The 19,939-nt window shown below is 43.9% G+C and overlaps 1 protein-coding gene and 1 long non-coding RNA gene across 4 annotated transcripts in view; one reads left to right on the top strand and one right to left on the bottom strand.

Moving 5' to 3' along the window:
• Positions 1–19,939, bottom strand: part of LRP8 (LDL receptor related protein 8) — a 271,670-nt gene that overhangs the window by 90,181 nt on the left and 161,550 nt on the right. The window lies entirely within an intron of this gene.
• Positions 775–9,101, top strand: LOC122466868. The gene is made up of 3 exons (XR_006292773.1): positions 775–1,150; positions 2,305–2,456; positions 8,515–9,101. It is a non-coding gene; the product is annotated as an uncharacterized LOC122466868 (long non-coding RNA).

Here is a 19,939-nt window from a genome sequence, read left to right as displayed (position 1 = left end):
GTATGAATTAACTAAGGAATGAGAAACAGATGAAACAGAGCCTGCAGAAGAGGCTTTCAGGGTACCAGGAATGTGCTGGGCAAATAAATAAAACAATTTAAAAAATTTGCTCAAAGTTATTTCTATATAGGCGTCTAGTGGGAAAACTACTAAACATTCTGTTTTATAAGGGAGAAATATTTTTCCACTATCGATTTCACTAACAAGGCAACAATGAGGCTCAAAAATCAAATGGCTTTGGTTGAAAGAACTTGAAAATGTACCAAGTGTTCCCTTCTCTCTCTCTCAATATTCTTTAAACTATCTATTTTTAGAACCAGCTTGGTATTCACTGATTTAGCATACTGCTCTGCACAAAACTGACACCCTGACATCAATCTGCCCTCTTACTGTCAGTTGGAAAGAGGGAGACTGCTACTCCGTCCAGGTACACTGGCACTTTTGAATGAAAAGTAGGCAAATAAGGTCAGAAAAATAGGAATTGGATTCCTAGTCCAAGTCCTATTCTTGGCCCAAACACTGAATCTTTATTTTGAATAAACAAAAATCACACCACCCTGACATGAATGCTGCATACTCTGAGCATGCTCAGTCAGAATGTAGGATTTCTAAAATGGTGCCTTGGCAAAGAGCCGTGTGTGTGTGCGCGGGGTGGGTGGGTGGGTGGTGTAGAATCATAGTTCTGAGGTAAATGACAACAGTGAACATGTGCAAGATTGGTGGCTACTGAGCATGTGCAGTAAGGGGTGAGTGTCAGAAAGGTCAGTTAGGTAACCAGATAGCTGGTCAGAGCCCACACATACGGGTCACAACTTGTTTTAAAGGTCAGAGCTGTCAACCAGAATGCTGAAGTAATGGTCAAGACTGAGCATGTGCGGGTGAAGTAACTCTTTTTAAGAATAGGAAGGTATATAAAGAAAGAGCTACAATGTTGCATAAAAGGCCTGCTGCCAGCAATAGTTTTAGAGTCCAGAGGCTGAGGCTGAGAAGGAGAGTGGCATGTGGGGAGAGTTGTGAAGCCAGCAAGAGAAGCCAAAGAAAAACTGCTGCAGAGAGAGAAAAGAAAGCTGGAGCGGAGGAGAGCTGACTGACCAGGAACTGAACAGCAACAGCTGTGATTTTTAAAAGAAAACAGCAAGGGATTTATAGAGTAAGCTTAATATTATTTTAATTATAGTTTACTATAAGGATAGTATAGAATAGTACATAGAATTAGTATGTGTGTGTTTGTGTTTTAATTATATTTTACTTATGTAAAGTGTAAAGCAATTTAAGATCCGCTGTCAGCAATTTGTTGCAAACTGGCCACTTGCAACAAATTGCTTCACTTAAACTACAATAGCATATAGTTTAAATGATTGTAAGTGCTCTTTAACTTGCAATAAGCGATTTGTGTCTCAGAAATTTTGTGCCTTGTTTAGGATTTTTAGATCATACTGTAATAGGAATTTATTAGTTACTTTAATAAAAAGATACTTTGTTTTGGAAAGAATACAGCCTGTGTCAATTACTTTATCAGAAGGCCATATCAGTGTCCTTCGGTGTTTTCCTTAGCAACGCTGGGAACTTTTCCCTCGGGAAAAACAGCCTAAGGGGGAGCAATAGGCAGGTTATTATAGCAGCATCCCAAAATTAAATCGGGGTAACACAGGCTGTGAAGTCTCATGTCTGTGAGCTCCGAGAAAAGAGAGGAGCCTTCAAAGGGGAGGTCCTAGATGGACTGTTGGACCTCATGAGGAAGCCCAGAGAATTGGAGCCAAGAACAACATGTCATGGTGACAGCAGAGGCCAAGATGGCAGCAGCCAGGGCCACCTGGAGAGAAGTCCTGGCCACGTTCCTACCCTCCTCCATGAGGGCAACGAACTCCTGCCTTGAATCTTGGGGCATGGAGTCCTGAAATTTAGCCAAGGAGTCCCATAGATTATAATTGTATCTCCCCAGCAAAGCTTGCTGGTTGGAGATACGTACTTGAAAGCTACCCGTCGAATAAGCCTTTCTTCCAAACACAAGTTTGTTTCGGGTTGCACTCAACTGGCCCTGCTGTCCCTCTCATTTGCTGCAGACACCACTAGGGACTTTGGGGAGGAGGGGAAGGCCAGAACAAGTATTCGAACCTGCTCGCTGGAACATAATACTTTTTCTCTGCCCTCGCTGAGGTAGGGGGCAGAGAAAAAGAAGTTTGCCACAGCCTTGACCGGTCCCATCACCATGTCATTGATAGTTAAAGCCACCTTGGAGGGAGCTGCTGCAGCCAGGTTATCAATAAGGCTGTGTGATGTCTCTTTGATCTCCTCACTTGTCAGACCCAGGTTTGCAGCAACCCACTTCAGAAGGTCCTGACAGTCCCTAAAGTCATCCTGAAGAAGCAGGCTACTGAATCCCACGACAGCCACTTCTGGGGAAGATGAGAAGGCTTGCACCAGAGGAGGGGCTTCTTCCTCTGCCACTGCCTTAAGTATGTCAACTGGAGCAATCTCTGGAACATTGGTACCGGGGTTGATACCAGAGTCGGGGGTCCAGAGCCGAGTGGGAAGGAGCGGTAGTCCATCTCATGGAAACCACCAAGTAGGAGCATGGGAGGCAGGGCCTGGTACTGGGGGACACACCCAGGAATTCCAGTAAGGCCATTGCATAGGCCAGTGACCCACTGGCCAAGTGCCAGCAGGGGGACCGGCACTGAAGTCTGGTGGCACATAGGCTGGGACAGGTGGTCGGCTTTAGGTTGCACGTAAGGCTCTCCTTCGGACTCAGGAGTCTTCTCTCAAAGACCACAGCAGAGTGGTACCCGCTTCTGCTTCCATGCAGTGCCAGGATCCTGGGGACCGGTGGCAGATCAGAGGTGATCAGGACATGGGATCAGGGACAGCTTGCTCTTTAAGATTGCCGGCGGGCCTGGTGCCGGGAAGGAGCCTCCCACTCCTTGTTCCCTCCTGCTTCCCATCACCAGAGCTGACGGGCATCCCACTGGAGTTGGAGGGACTGGAAGAGAAAGTAGCTTCCAAGTGGCTAGGGACCTATCTATTTACACTATGTACATTAACACTAATTACAAAAACTATATACGCTGAACTATGATAACTAATAACTAAGTTAGAGTCCAAAAACCACTGGGAAGAAAGTCTTGCCAGAGCAAGAGGGGTTATTCCAGCAACCGTCACGGGCGGTAAGAAGGAACTGAGAGGGTGCATGGCCCCTTATATTGGTGCATAAGTGCACAGCTCCTTAGGGCGTTAGAGCCGACCTGATGGATACCACTGAGGGAAAAATCTCCAGCAACGGCGCATGTGGCAAACAAACACCTAACATGGAATGGACATGAGCAAGCACTCAAAGAAGAATTCTGAGTTCTAATCTCAGCTCTGCCACTGACACCCTTTGTGCCCTTATGTAAATCTCGTAACTATGTCTGTTTCTCTACCTGTAAAACAGGGATAATACCTACTTCACAGCGGTGTTGTGAGGTTTATCATTCTTGCTAATGTTTGTGAAGCCTTTGGAGTTATAAAGAGCCACATAGTATTAACATTGAACTGGAAAACTCACCTTCTTTTTTGCCTTCCCCTTAGACAGTACATATCAAACTAAGCACTTAATTTTAACCAGTTGAACTGAATCTGAGCTGTGGACTTGGTCCACAATTTCTGGGGCACCAAAGGGAGAACCTTGGCAATCTTGGAGCTGCAATGCTATAAGGGAATAGACTTTAAAACAAAGGGCCTCCAGGTAAAGTCACCCATTTCTCCCTTTAATGCAGTGGTTCTCAATTTTTTGTAATAGTGGCCTATTTCACATAGCAAGCCTTTGAGTGCGACCCGCCCTTATAAATTAAGAACACTTTAACACCATTATAAATGCTAGAGGCGAAGCGGGGCTTGGGTTGGAAGCTGGCAGCTCGCGACCCCCCCCATGTAATAACCAAACGACCCCCTGAGGGGTCCCGACCCCCAGTTTGAGAACCCCTGCTTTAATCCATTCCCTCCCCACTACAGACCCCAGTAAATACCCCAGCAGGGTGATCTCTCTCTCCAGCAGGAGCACTCTCAGACTCCGTCCTCACAGATGATTACATGGCATGTTATTGAGACCTGGACAGAGTTCTCAGTGGCTTTAATGGGACTTTTTCTATATTGGGAGTCTTTCAAATTGAAAGGAAGGAATTGTTTTTACTGGGAACATCAGAGTGAGAAGGATACTGGTGTCCACTGACTTCTCCATCCCCACCCTAGAATTCTACATAATATTCATGCCACATCACTGTTCCACCCTTACTGTGCTGGACCCAAAAGGATAATGCTAGAAGGAGAGTTATTTCCTACACATTCTGGCAGATTTAACTCTGGATTTTCTTGCTTTAGATGAATTAAATAGACCCTTAACTTTACTTGAGGATTTTAAACCTGTCTTAAGGGACTATCAAAGGAATTAACAAAACTCAGCTGCCTGAGGTAGCTCTTGAACTAAAGATTGGATTAAATTGTACTGGAAAAGTTAGATATACTTTAAAATAATCACTTAAGACAGAGGGCTGCCTCTGTGAGGTGGTCTTTAGTGTAGGTTAAGTACACAGAGAGAATGTGGTTTTGAACTAAAAAGATCAAAGTCTGTGTCACACGGAATAGGGGTGGAGTGAATTTGTTAGTCAGCTAATTTGATAAATGAAGATTTGTAGGTTGGGATGAGCCTCATATATAAAAGATGTGAAGAAAATTCAAATGACACGCATAATGAGTGACTTGGGGATTGTCTGGGGCCATGTAATAACCGTGTAACACAGGAACTGCTAAACATATAGGGCCAATTTCTGTTCTCAATTACTCCCGTGAAACGTCACTGACTTCCACTGATGTAATGGATGAGAGACTTTGGCTTGTAAATTAAAACTTAAAATGTTGTACATAAATTAGCAGGCAATAAGTTCATAAACTGCATTATATAATTTTCCCCATGGCAGTCACTGTTTCCTGCTCTCACCACTTTAACAGCCAACTGCAAAGTTACTGGATGTCCTATACTATCTAAAGATAAGGTAGTTGGTATCAGTTGAACTTGTAATGAATATTTATGCTGTTAATTACATAACCTTCCATCAGTACAGTAGTTCTGCTGTTCACCAAGGACACAGATTAAACATCTTTTCTGCTTTAGAATTTCTTTATAATTAATAATATATTCTTAGCCACTTCTAAATATAAAACTATAATTAGATACTTTAAAGAATGCAGGCTGCACCTTTCACAAAACTCTTCTTTTGATCAAAAGAAAAAGAACTGGAGTTTGTTCAAACAGTGGAACTTACCTTTAACTGTGAACTGTCTTTTCTGTTAATTTCCCCGACAGTCTAGTCCTGAAATGCAATGCTGCCTATTTCCAGCAGATGGTGACAGAGAATCCTGTCAACTAAAACTTTCCTTCAGCTAAAATTTAGTCTCCTGTTATTGCTGTTTTTTGCACAGACTCAAACTGTACAATAATGCCATCTGTTATATAGGGTCCAGTTCTGCAACTCCTACTCACACTGAACAATACCTAACTGTATGAGCACTCTGACTGAAATAAATGGGACTGTTCTCAGGGTAAATAATTGCTCATTGTGAGCAAGGGTGGCAGAATCAGCCTGATCATGTCTTTCATCCGTGCAACATCATCTTAAGGTACGTCTACACTGCAGCTGGAGGAGTAAATTCCCCTCTCGAATAGATGTACGCGCACTAGCTTTGATTAAGGTAGCCCACTAAAAATAGCAGTGTAGTCACAGCAGAGCCATCGGTTAGTCGCCCAAGTACCAACCTGTCTGCACCCTAGGTAAGTATTCAGGCAGCTATCTGATGCCGCTGCTTCAGCTACACGGCTATTTTAGCACACTACCACAATCAAACCTAGCACGTGTACATCTACCAGAGCTGGAAATCACCTTCACCTGCAGGGCAGACACACCCTAAGCAGGTCTGCTTGTTTTCCATTCCCCAACCCCATCCCTTTTTTTTGCATAGGAAAGGAGAGATCTCCAAGAACTGCATAGCAGAGATGGGGTTTCTTGCCATCCTGTGTCTTGTCTGAGAATCCCAGAGAGCCTGCAAGGGGAAGACCAGTGCTCCACTCCTTCCCCTCTCCAAGACTCAGGATGTTTTCCCTTTAATAGCTCTTTTTCAGCTTTGGGAATTCCTTTCCAAGTAATTTGTGTGGGTGAGTGAATAAGGTGCAGATGGGGTGTGAAAATCAGTTAACTATTTGTCTTCTTGCTCTAAATTGCTGCATCACTCCATCTTCACTTCTCCCAGAGAGAAAACATTTTCTTTCCCTGTCGAGGTGGTTAACTGAATGATGCAGTTTGGCTGCAGCTCAGCTGAAGCTGGGATGAAAGATTAGTATTTCCAAGTAAACAGGAGGGTTTACACACAGGGTTTGTTTCCCCTGCCCCTTACCTGCCTGTGCCTTCTGGGGCTGAGTCTCAGAAAGGAATAAAGCTGCTAGCTACTTCTTGGCTATTAGAAGTGATTGGAACCCGCTCAGACCATCTGTGGCTAATTGAAAGTCCCAGGTGCAGTAATTCCCAAACAGCAGAACCCGCGGCAGATTGGAGTGTCTGGAATATACTGGGCCAAATTGTTGACTGGTGTAAACTGGTGCAGCTCCACTGAAGTCTATTTACACTAGATTAGAACGGAATAGATTTTCAGGCAACAAGGGGCCATTGTGTGATGAGTTATCCCTGTGCTACATCTGAGCATGAGTACCTCTGACCCTGAGCCTGCTTAAACCAGGGGTGAAAGTAAGTTAAAGGATTTACCAGTATGCCGGAGTACGGAGCAGGGGACGTGGCCTCAGCTGGAAGAGGCAAGGCCTTAAATCCCCGGGCCCTTTAAATCTTGATTCTTTGGGTTCTTTGGCCTTTGTTATGCAGGGGTTCAGGTTAGATTATCATAATGTGTCGGTCTTCACAGGTAGCTGGCTGAGGCAGGAGCAGATGCAGACTGGAGCAGAGCAGGGGCTGGCTAGAAGGGGACCAGGAATAGCCTGTCAGAACTAATAGGCAAAGGGAGTGCTCCTGGCCAAGTGGTGACATTGAGCAGACTAGAGAGACTGCAACCTGTAAAAACCAATATATCTGCTTTGGGTTCACCTGGGTGAGTCCTTGCCTCTGGATTGGCTGAACTCTGGTTGAATAGCATGAGCCCTATCACAAAGCTGCAGGCAATTGCTTCTTATGATCATCACACTCAGTCTCAGGAATGACTCACTGGGCTTAAGCCAGAGGTGAAAGTAAGCCAGTGCGCCCCGGTACGGTGTACTGCAAGAGCTGGTGCACTGCACCAGGACCGGCTTTCCCACACGGCAATTTAAAGCCCTGGGGTAGCGGCAGCGGGTCTCCGGCGGGGATTTAAAGGGCCCCGGAGCTCCAGCCGCTGCTACCGCCCCGGCCCTTTAAATCCCTGCTGGAGCCCCGCGGCCGAAGCCCTCAGGTAGTAGCAGCAGGGCTCAGGCGGGGATTTAAAGGGCCGGGGCAGTAGTGGCTGCTGGAGCCCCGAGCCCTTTAAATCCCCGCCTGAGCCCTGCTGCCCGAGCCCTGGGATAGTGGCGGCCGGGCTCTGGCAGGGATTTAAAGGGCACCGGAGCTCCAGCGGGGTGTAGCGGGGGCTCAGGGCAGGGAGTTGAGGTCCAGGAGGTGTGCAGGGTATGGCAGGGGGCTCAGGGTAGGGAGTTGGGGTGTAGGGGACATGAGGGGTGAGGGGTGCGGCAGGGGGTCGGGGTGCAGGGTGCAGCAGGGGGCTCAGGGCAGGGAGTGCAGGAGGTATGCAGGGTATGGCAGGGGGCTCAGGGAAGGCAGTTGGGGTGCAGGAAGGGTTCGGGGTGTGGGCTCCGGCCTGGCGCCGCTTACCTAGAGCGGCTCCGGGGTGGCAGCGGTGCACACCGGGGCAAGGGCAGGCTCCCTGCCTGCCCTGGCCCCGCTCCACTCTGCTCCACTCCAGGAAGCAGCCAGAACCACGTCCCTGGAGGAAGGGGGACACAGGGCTCCATATGCTGCTCTTGCCGGCCCTCCAGGTACCTCCCCCGAAGCTCCCATTGGCCGCAGTTCCCCATTCCCGGCCAATGGGAGCTGCGGGGGTGGTGCCTGGAAGCGAGAGCAATGCACAGAGTCCTCTGCCCTCCCCCCGCACAGGGGCCGCAGGAACATGGTTCCGGCCGCTTCAGGGAGCGGCACGGGGCTTGCAGCGCCACGGGGGTCAATCCCGCAGGCTGGATTCGGCCCACGGGCTGTAGTTTGCCCACCCCTGGCCTGAAGGTAGGCCCGGGGGGGGGGGGGGGGGAGCAGGGAGCTTGGCGGGCCACATGAAAGAATCCCACAGGCCGCATGTTTGAGACCCCTGCGTTAGGCTGTGTTAAAATGCATATTGTTCAAATGCGCTCACCTTACCAAGGTCAGTCTGTATCACTCACTTGTCCCATCATTATTTACCAATCCACTTTTGTGTCATCTAAAATTTTACCAGGAATGATTTACTATTCTCTTCCAGATCACTGATAAAGATGATAAATAGCACTGGGCAGAGAACAGATTCCTGCAGAACCTCAACAGAAGCATCCCCATTGAATGATGAGTCACCATTTACAATTACTTTTTGCCATCTATCCGTTAACCAGTTTTTAAAGGGGGCTGCATCGTTTTTTTATATGACTAACATTTTTATTATATTGCCAATGTATTCTGTCAAATGCCTTACAAAAGCCTGACTATGTTATGTCAACGCAATTATCTTTTATCAACCAATCTTGTGAGCTCATTAAAAACAAGTTTGACTGACAACAGTTATTGTCCATAAAATCATGTTGACTGTCATTAATTATGCTACCATCATTTAATTCTTTACTGGCTGTGTTTGATATTAACCTTTCCATGATTTTATCCAGGTTTGATGTCATGCTAACCACCCTATCATTTCTCATATCGTCCTATTTAATCTTTTAAAATATTGTCACATTAGTTTTTTCCAGTTCTCTGAACTTCCCCAGTGTTCCAAAATTTGTTAAAAAATCAACATAAATGGTTCAGAGACCTAATTTGCCAATTCTTTTAATACTTGTGGGTGCAAGTTATCCAGTCCTGCCAATTTAAAAATGTTTAATAGCTGCTCTTTAATATCCTCCCTAGCTACTGATGGAATATAATGTATTTCACTATTACTGCAAGATCATGCATCATCCTGCTTCTTTCTGAATACAAAAGAGAAATATTTATTAAATACTTCTGCCTTTGCTGTGTCATGATTTACAAATTTATCATCCTTACCTACTATTGGAGCTATACCATTGCTAGGTTTGATATATTTTTTCCCATTTAATTTTTATTATAATGGTTTTCAGCTTTGAGAAATTGGCCTTTGTAAAAGCACCACACATACAAACACACACACACATGCACGCGCGTATTTGGTTAGGACTATATTCTGTTTGTACACAACAAATTAAATTAGATTGCAGTTACTTGCACATAGGCAACCATCAGTTTTTAATTCAGCGATCAATTCTTGTTTATCTGTCAGAATCTGACCATAAACTGTGGTATCAGAAGCCAGGGGACTGTTATGCAATGCAGTCCATTGAGTCCCAAGAGCTAGTTATACAAGTCTTTTTCTTAACATGCTTAATAAAAAGTTATGCCTTTATTATAAGGTATACAGCCTAGCTAAAATATCTAGAAATGTGATCTCTGGCAGAAGGAGCCTGATCTAGATTAGAAATTACTGCAATTTGTTTAATTAAGCAATTTATGACTTTCAACTTGAAAGATCACATCATTTCTCATGTAGGTCATATGTGATTTCCCTTCTAGAGACATAAAACTGAAGGCAGTCTGATTCAGAATTACCATCCCATTTTCTAATCTCAAGGAACTGCTGAGGTACATGGGCCTGCCCCCCTCAATCATCTTACATTTGCTGTTCAGAAAGATCTTACTTACAACGGAACAAGTGGGAACCCCCAAACCAGTGCACTCCCTGTCTTTGTGCTGTCTTCCACGAAAGAAAACAGACATCAACCTGCTAATCTCCTTCCTGGAGAAGTAGAGTATGCCTGGCAGATGTTTTGGCCTGCCTTGCCTTTGTAGTCTGGGACTGGTGGTGTTGAAGCATTAGATCAGGAATTCTGACGGGTCCCTTTACAAGCTCCTGCCTGCAGTTAATGGCAAAGGTTGAGCTGAATCCGAACAGATTTAGAAGCAGTCAAAATTTAAAAGAAACTACCCTTCAAGTGCCCCCTAAACAACAATCTGAGGTAGAAAAAGCATCTGAATATTGGAACTATCCATTTCTCTGTTGGACACACGAAGTACTATGGGGGATGTGGAAAAAGCAAACTTATGACATTCACAAACCAAAGACCTATTTCTGGCTGCTGGAAGGAAACAGGTGCCATAGTTTCAATATCCAGACTGAACTGGGCAGTTTGTAGAAGTAGCTGTTTTTGTACCCTCTGTAAATGTATTACATTTCCAAAGCAGCTTATTTTAATCAAAGTTATCATTCCAAAGGACGCAACATCCTGATTCCGTAATAAATCATAATACCAATCTATGGTTTACCCCAGCATTCAGACTGCAGTAGTACTTGATCCACTTATTCTGGGAGCACTACACCATGTGGAAAGCCAAATGCAAACTGTGTGTGCAGACTGCTGGACACATACATTGTGCTTCCACTCGCTTGAGCCTGCAACTCTAATCTTTCAGTTTAGAGCAGAACATTTGGTTGGACTGGTGAGTATATTGGTTCTAGATCCACTGCATAAACCAATCTAACCAGGTATCTGCTGCATAGACAGGGGAGGTGTGTTACTGTTTCTGATTATGCAAAAGTGTAGGGTTTTTCTTAAATCTATATACTGCATATGACAATATTTGGGACCAAATTCTGCCTAGATTTACATGCAGTGCACTCCTGACTGAAATCAAAGGTTGCATGGATATAAATGAGGGCAAAAACTGACCTACACTGTATGTATTGTCTCTCTCTCTCTTTCATTTGACACTCACTTTTTATCTCCGCTCCTAAGACTCTAATTTAGAATTCTGAGGATCTCTGGGGAAGAATGTAAGTAATTACTGTACAGAGAAAGTAAATCAGCATGTTTGCTGATTTGAACTATCAAAATTCCTCCTTTGGTGCAATGGGAGAGACCATGTCTCAAAAGCTGAAGCCTGCAGCCCTAGTTCTCATAATATCTGATAGGCAGACAGGAATATATTCTTGCTTCTTGGAGATGGGTAACATGACAGCTTCCAGTTTTACACACTGGTGGGTGAAAAAAAACTCTTTCCAAGCCATCAACATGGAAACTAAATGAGAAACTCTGATTGAATAGGAAGAATATATAGAATTGTGATTTAGCCACAAAACAGCCATAGCTGGCCTCAAATCATAAGCTTCCTGATTTAGCTTAATTGTTGAACACTCACCTGGGAACCTGGATACCAGATTCCCCTCTCACAACTGCTTCTCCTAGTACAGGGCTTGGGTCATACAATTCAGTGGTTTCAGGAAAGCATTTGTGCTGATCCCCCAGTTGTACATATTCGGTAGAATCATAGAAATTAAGTTATAGAAAATACTTAATAGGTCAAATAATCCATCTCACTCCATTTTCCTACTGACTCTTAAAATTGGCCAGGCAATGGGGCTTCCACCATTTGAGAGAATACTCCACCATCTAACATATATTATGGAAAGGATATTTTTCCTGATTATTTTAGATTAAACTGAACTTTCCTTAACATCATTCTACTACTTCTAGCTATAATCACTTAGAACATGCTACACAGATCCTTCCTCAGTATTTAAAAAGCATCACCAATTGAGTCCTCTGATTAAAGCAGGTGCAAATGGAAAGGTACACACGTCTACATTGCTAAAATAGGAGTCTCATCACAGACTGGTATGTTTCCTGAAGCCAATAACTTTTTACAATAAAGTTTTAAAATGTATAATAATTTCTTATTACAAATCAACAGAAGGGGAATCAACTTCAACCCCACAAGTCTATCTGTATATCAGAAAAATCACCACAAAAACACTGCAGACTCCATTTAAATTATCTATGAACAGCATGAGCTTAATTCAAGAACAAAGCAAAAGCCTCAGTGTGACTTACAGGCCTACTGATGCCAAACAATAAAGGTTTCACTGTTCTTTAAAAGCAACTCCTGTCTCAGACAAGACAAACTCACGACACCTAAGACACCGCTTTCATGGGATTTATTCCTAATGGGTAGCATGTGAGGTCTCTACTGAAAGCTTGTATTGATACTCATACCAGTGCGAGATGTGCGTTTGCTTACTATTTAAGGACTAATGTAACAACATTGAACATTACACCCTCAGAGTTTTAGAGTTAAGTGAGTCACCAGAGAATCATGTGTCTCGGTGCTGACCCATTCAAGCAGGAGGCAGTTGTCACCTCTCTCTGACTAGCTGATTATGTCATGTATTGCTCAACTGTCCACCTTTGCACCAACCTGGAAAAGTCAATGGAAAATCATCAAAGCTAAACTATAAACATCGAAACCATCTGACAGTGAAAAGGAACAATCTGACAGCGAGGGGAGTGCGTGTCCTGTCTGTGAACAGAGACAAGAGACTGATTCAGTATATCACAGGGTGGAGAAAGACACTCTGGGTCATTCACTGAGAAGATATGTTGATGAGCCAGGGTGCTTCACCTAAAACTATGCCCTGGCTCCTCGGGGCTGGCAAACGCTTCAAGAGACTAAACTTTTGGGGTCAGAATCTACTTTATTAGCTAGGAAAGGTAACTATTAATAAGTGCAGGCCCAGTCGACATTTTATTATTTTGTTCTGTATGTAAACCATTTCTTTACATCATTCACATTTGTTTCTAGTGGAATCTCTATTTTTTCTTAAACATATTTCCTTTTGTTTTACTATAATTGAAGTCAAGTGCTGTGTGTGATACAGGAACAGTGGTCTACGGTAAAACTGGCAAACTGAGGTACACTGTTCCTTTGGGAATGGAGGATCTGGAATTTTTGTGGGTATCCAGTGATCGGGGCTGGACACCACAGGGGGACACGTCAAAGGGACTCGAGGGCTGGGGTACATCTATTGTCAACTGGCAGGACTGGTGTGGGCCAGAGGAGAGTGCTGGTGGTGTTAGGGGGCTGACACCCACCCCATATGGCATGGCATATGCCAGACTCCCTCATGCTGGAAGAAGGTGGCAACAAGACGACTCACAGCTCTGGGTGCCCTGAGAAGCGTCACCATCAGACTTACCATAACACAAAACTCCCCAATCCTACTTCCTGTATAAATCCTAATACTGGATCCCTTACACATGCATGCACTGACAAAGGCTCACATACCTGGCACAAAGTAATTTTTTTAATTAACAAAACACAGAAGATTGAACATTAAGGCTGAAACCTATGCTTATTTCAGTGAATATCTAAGGGTCCTGGAATTCTATTTTTTTAAACACATTTTCTGTGAAATTGTCCTTCTAAAAATATTACTATATTTTAAAGCAAACCAGGTGTACTGGTTAAACTAGGATAATCTGCAAAAAGAAAAGGAGTACTTGTGGCACCTTAGAGACTAACAAATTTATTTGAGCATAAGCTTTCAGATGCATTTGTTAGTCTCTAAGGTGCCACAAGTACTCCTTTTCTTTTTGCGAATACAGACTAACATGACTGCTACTCTGAAACCTAGGATAATCTGGTAATTCAAGGAGTTTTGACATATGAGAAACAAGCAAAATTCTGTTTTTCTGTGTTCCTGGTATTTAAATAGCTAAAACATTTCCCTCTAAACTTTCACAGCCAAGATATAAAACTTCAATTATGGAGAGTAATAAGAGAAATTCTGTCCCTGAGCCATAAAGCATTCACAGGTGCTGGGACAACACAATACTATTCTTTATACTCTACTGGGCTGATTTGCAGAGGATCTGAACAACCCCAACTGCCACTTAACATAACAGTAACCATAGGTATTCATCACTTTTTAAAAATCAGGCCATAAAAGTCTACCACAAGTATCAGAATACCAACAATTTCTAAGACACAATAGACTACATATGGAAAGGTATGGTCTCGTCCCATACAGTGAATACAACACTACGAGTTAAGAACGCCTGAGTTCAAATAAATGCTGGCTCTGACACCGATGCCCTCTGTGATTTTGAGCAAGCTGTTTGGCCCCAGTTTTTTTTAAAGTCGGTGCACAATAGAGTACACGCTCAAGTCAGAAAAGCTTACCCACAGGCAGATCCCCATCTAGTACATGCACAGATTTTCAGAAGTAACTGCTCGTTTTGGAAGCCTCCGTTTTGGGGCACTCAATCTGAGTCACCTTAATGGGATCCATTGTGTCTCAAGCTGGTTGTCCAAAAATTGAGGCATCCCAAATAGCCACACATCACGTCTGAAAATCTGTGCATGTATCTTTGCTCATGTACTTTTGAAAATATAGGTCTTACTCCCTGCCTCAATTTCCCCATCTGTAAAATGGGGATAATGAAACGTATCTACTTTATAGGGGTGCCGCAAGGATAAATTAGCTAATGCCCTAAGTATTAAAGGGCTTCCAATGTGCTCATATTAACCCTCTGGCCACATCCAGCCCATTGAGTAGTGACAAAACCACCTGACTGGAAGTTCAGTGGCCTATGTGAACAAAATGATATTCAGCCCAGCTCCTAGTGGATCTCTGTGCCATGAATAATGCAAACTGACGCCACTTTTGGCAGTCTCAGCAAAAGTATCACTGTTCTCATTTTACAGATGGCAAAACTGAAACATCGAGAAACTACTGAACTTGTCCACCATCGAGGTCACCCCACACATTAGTGGCAGAGCTGAGAAGTCAGCTCAGGTCTCTCGACTTCCAGTCCTGTGCCTGCCACAGGCCTCCTGTGTGACCTTGGCACCTATGATTACCTCTATTTTCCGTGGTGACCTTCACCACTGAAGGCAGCTTCTATATCCCTTCTCTTCCCTTCTTCCTGTCACACTCCTCTGCTTTCTCTCATGTTGCCCATATGCGTGGAGCAGCCTCTCTACACCTTTTCACCAAGCTAGCTTCTTCTCCACGTTCAAACGAACCCAATATACCCAATTTTGCCAAACCACTTATAATAATTATCATAATACAATCAAAAAATTAACAAAACAATAGTTGTTCCCTGGCCTTAGCTGAGGAACCCTGTAATCTGTTTACTGTAAGCTTTGTCCTAGTCTACTTTTCACCATTTTGTTTATTTATTTTCCTCATTTTTTTGCATCACATCTTAATTTAGAGCCCAATCCTGCAAATGCACACATGTAACTTTACTCAGATAGTGAATTCTGTGCCAGAAAGCAGATATATCGGTGTGACCCTGTGCAGAATGCCACTGGACTTAATTAGGCTCCACACAGGTGTGGGGAGTCTGACTACGTACAGGCAGTTGCAGGAGTGGGGCCCTAGGTTTTTGACTCTGTTACAGTGCCAAAGCTTTACTCATTTAGCGCTTAGCAGACTTGCTGGTGCTCAGATACGGTACTGAGGTTAATTAGAACTTGCAAAGTGCTATGTGGTTTTCGGATGGAAGAGTAGTAGGAAAACTAAATGGAAAAAGGGTTTTTAAAATGTGATTTTTAAAGTTGTTAAGTGTTCCTTTAAGCCCTTCAATACAATTTATTTACCTTACTGACTGATTGGAAATATAATGGATCGCTAACAGTTTTTCATCAAATAAGCATATTATAATTATGGAAATAAAATGGGACTTTAATTATGCAAACAATTTTTAGATTGTACCACTGTAATTTTCCACTGCATTATTTCTCATAAATGAATACATTGTGGAATCTAGGAAGAGGGCACCAATACAAATGACCTATTATTACTAGCTGTGGGTTTTCTTTTGTATGAGCTATTTGTACCAAGTTGTCTATACCTTGGAAATATCTAGAGGTTCAAATAACCTTTATCCAAAGATCACACTATTTTTCCTCATAGATTAATTTATTTCACTATCAGCCAAAAAAAAAAAAAAAAAAGTCTATTGTTACTTGTTCTTTGTTTCTTCCCCCCGTCCCCCCTCCCATGAGCTACATAAAAGCTCACTGCAGAATGATAAATCTAGAGGATCAGAAACACTTTTATCAGTAGCTCACACCCTTCATTCCCCACCATCCACAAATTATTTTCAGCTGTGGAAGCCTCTTTGCTTAGCCTTCAGTTTCCACAGTGACACCAGTCAAATGCCTGAAAGCTGAGACATCACTTGTTGCCTTTAGTGAGACGGCCATCAATAAATAGAGTTACTTTCCAAGGTTTGCTCTGGAAAGTCTGAATACAAACGGTATTATTAAGCTCATAGGCAGTGGAGAGATTGGGGGGGATGGGGGGATGAAGGGGAAGGGAATACTAGTGTGAGATGTCCATAGTGTCAGGCTATGGAAATCTCATATGACGATATATGAAGAGAGATTCTGGGCCAGACTCTGGTTTTAGTTATGCAGGTATAGGAGTAGTGTAACTTCACTGAATGCAAAGGCCCAGCCCCTCAATTACGGCTGAGAAGCACACATTGCAACTTAAGGGTGGGGTTCCAAAAGCAGCTTTGAGATAGCTGTATGCCAATTCAATCCCTAGGTATAAATTACAGAAGCCTGAGGGCTGCTCTAAATTATATCATACAGTGCCCAGGACAAAGGAGCCTAAATCTTGATTGGGACCTTTGGATATTACCATAATATAAATACTTAATATGTGTATTATTATAGATGTTAATGGCCCAAAAGGGACCGATATGCCAGCCTGGGTTCAGTGGAATGCTGAAAAAATCCAGCCATACCCTCTTTCTTTCAGCCACTTCTACTATGCCAGGAGACAGAAGAGTGGGTTGCACCAGACCCAATACATTAGCTCTATGCAGTTAAAAGGGCACCCAGTACCAGCAATGCAGGGGAAAATCTGGCCCAATGACTTCAATGCCATTGCTCCAACTGTCCCCCAGTGTAAATGAGATCAGTATAAATGTGTATGTGCTTGGCATGCTGGATGGTTGAACTCTTTACTTTCTTTGTTTTATCAAGAAGCAATTCTTATCCTATATGTTGGAAAGCAGAAACACTTTAATAATGCATATTGTTATCCATATAAAGCCCACTGGTGATATGAATGAAAATATTGTTCTCTCCAGAAGTCTCCCAAGAGTGGCAAAGAGTCCAGTATGTACCCTCTGACTTGCCTGAGCCTCTGTATTAAGCAGCTGCTCTTTCATTTTCTTTTTGTCTAGATGCATTTTCTTTCCCTCATTCTCTCAGATTACTACAGTTCTAATCAAAACAGGGACAAGGGGCACAAAATTATACAGAGGATAAAAGAGTCAAGCACCAGTATGAAGATAACCATCTGTAAAAAAGATAAAGGCTGAAAAGTACTTCTCATCAACAGGAAACTGAAGCCACCGAAGGTCCCCACAGATGAGCAAATATAATGAAACCTGGCAAACTGAATGACCAAAATTATAAGGACCAATTATGCAGGACTCATGAAACAGCTGGACTACTATCTGGAATTTAGGGTAATATGACTTTCACTAGCTGGGAATGTTCCTTCTTAAAATGTCTTGCTAGTCACCTCATGTTTGCTGAAATACTGCAATAATTTTTTTAAAGGAAAGGTTCACCTAAGCATGTTATAAACAGTCATATAGATCCCTTGGTATTTGCCATTGCAGTAGCATTTGGACAAGTTTTTGCTTTTTTTCTTGCAGTCCGAACTGGAGTGCAATGTAGCCCTCTGTACTGTACACCTCAATAGTATACCACAACACAAAGGAAGCCATGATATGTCTTTGTTGATAGCACCTTCACCTCTCAGGCAGACAGCTGAGATGTTACATCAGGATTTTGGTTCATATCCAATTATTACACTGCACTGCCATAGAAAGGGGTGCTGATATATTAGAGATGAGATGTTAAACCAAGCTGTAAAAAATTACTTGCCAGACAAGAGGCAACAAGTACAGGAGAATCTGGATGACAGGAAGAGCTTAATGCAGGGGTGGGCAAACTTTTTGGCCTGAGCGCCACACTGGGGTTCCAAAACTGTATGGAGGGGCGGCTAGGGAAGGCTGTGCCTCCCCAAACCCTAACCCTATCCGCGCCCTCCCACTTTCCGCCCCCTGACTTCCCCCCTCAGAACCTCCGACCCATCAAACCCCCCTTACTTCTTCTCCCCTGACCACCCCCTCCTGGGACCCCCTGCCCCAAACCGCCCCCACATCCAACTCCCCCTGCTCCCTGACTGCCCCAACTCCTATCCACACCCCCGCCCACTGACAGGCCCCCCAGGACCCCACCCCCTATCCAACCCCCCCTCTAAAGCCCCTTTCAGAATGCGGCCCTGCGAACATGGGCAGAGGACTCAGGAGGAGCAGGGGCAGCCGCGCAGCTGGAGAGAAGCGGTGGTTTCCCCTTCAAAGCGCCGCTTCTCTCCGGCTGGCTGTGTGGCCGCCTGGTGCTCCTCCTGAGTCCTCCACCCGCGTTGGCCGCGCTCCCGCCACCCACAGAGCTCGCCTGCTCCCCTGAGGCTGCAGGTGAGCCTCCCTCCCTGCTCTCCCCTGCCCCCACAGTGCAGCCCCCTCCCACGCTTGCTGCATGGCAAGCTGAGGGTGGGGGGGGAGGGGGGACAGCAGGGGAGGGTAGGGGACTAGCCTCCCCAGCCGGGAGCTCAAGAGCCGGGCAGGACAGTCCTGCAGGCCGGATGTGGCCCGCGGGCCGTAGTTTGCCTACCTCTGGCTTAATGCAAAAAAGAGTTGGCATCAGAAGGCAAGCAAAGAATCAATCATTTATAAAAATCAGAACATCCTAAATTGATTTACATGTGCAAATGGAAGGACACAACCTGAATAGTTCTGCTGCTATTAAAGTCTATCTGGAAATATAACTTTAATCTTTTACAAAAAACACTAATTTTAGTTTTTCAGGATGGAATAGTCATTTTTTAAGTCTTACAGCTGAGATGTTAAAACGAACTGAACCTATTTAGGATGTCACACACCACCAGCAGCATGCAGTCTGATGGCTTGGCAGAACACCCTTTTCCACCTATACCTTGCTAGAAAAGTTCATCCCATACAGTCAACCTCGCTGAATCACAGTACTGTGAGCTCCAGACCTGATTACTGCAAACTTGCAAACCAACATATCTAGGGTGAAACCACTGACTTTAAACAAGCTAAAACTGTTTCAAAATGTGGAAGCTCACCTGCTTCTTAGGAAACAAGCAAACGAGCCACTTATCCCCAACCTTTCGGGACCAACATTTGCAACTTGTACTAGTAAATAAACTTGTACTAGTAAATAAAGTCCTTTATAATACGAGACCTTAAGTACTCCCGTGAAAGGTCATGTGAATAGGTTAGAAGTACAGAGTGGAAGAAAGGCAATAAAATAAATAAATAAACCAGTGTTATCTCCTAAAAGTGAGACAGCTAGTATGAGGGCATGAGTGTGTGACCATGTTTATGAATGCACACTCCCACATGTATTTGAAGTCTGACTTAAATGAAGTGGGTGAACTAAATCCTCTGTGTTGACTTAAACACAAGATTGAGAAGGGGTGAACTGAGGGATGAGACCTGCCACTTTGAACACAGACATTAAATACCATGTCCCCAGAAATAAGCCCATAAACCACTACTAAATTAAGGCACTGGTTAAGACATTCTGTAGCAATGGAAAGTCCACTATAACCCACAAATGCACAGTAAAAGGAGCCAAGTTCTGCCCTAAGATGTACATATTGGGCTGTCAGTGGAGACAATACTTACAACCAAGAGCAGAACTTAACTCAGAGCATTTTCAGAAAAATCACTGGCATAAGATTCTAGTTACAGAAAGTGTCTACCAATGCATACAGAAACTAC

Source organism: Chelonia mydas, chromosome 8 (genome assembly GCF_015237465.2).
Source record: "Chelonia mydas isolate rCheMyd1 chromosome 8, rCheMyd1.pri.v2, whole genome shotgun sequence".
Lineage (NCBI taxonomy): Eukaryota > Metazoa > Chordata > Testudines > Cheloniidae > Chelonia > Chelonia mydas.
The sequence above is the reverse complement of the archived record's forward strand: the minus strand, read 5'-3'. Positions and strand labels throughout refer to the sequence as shown.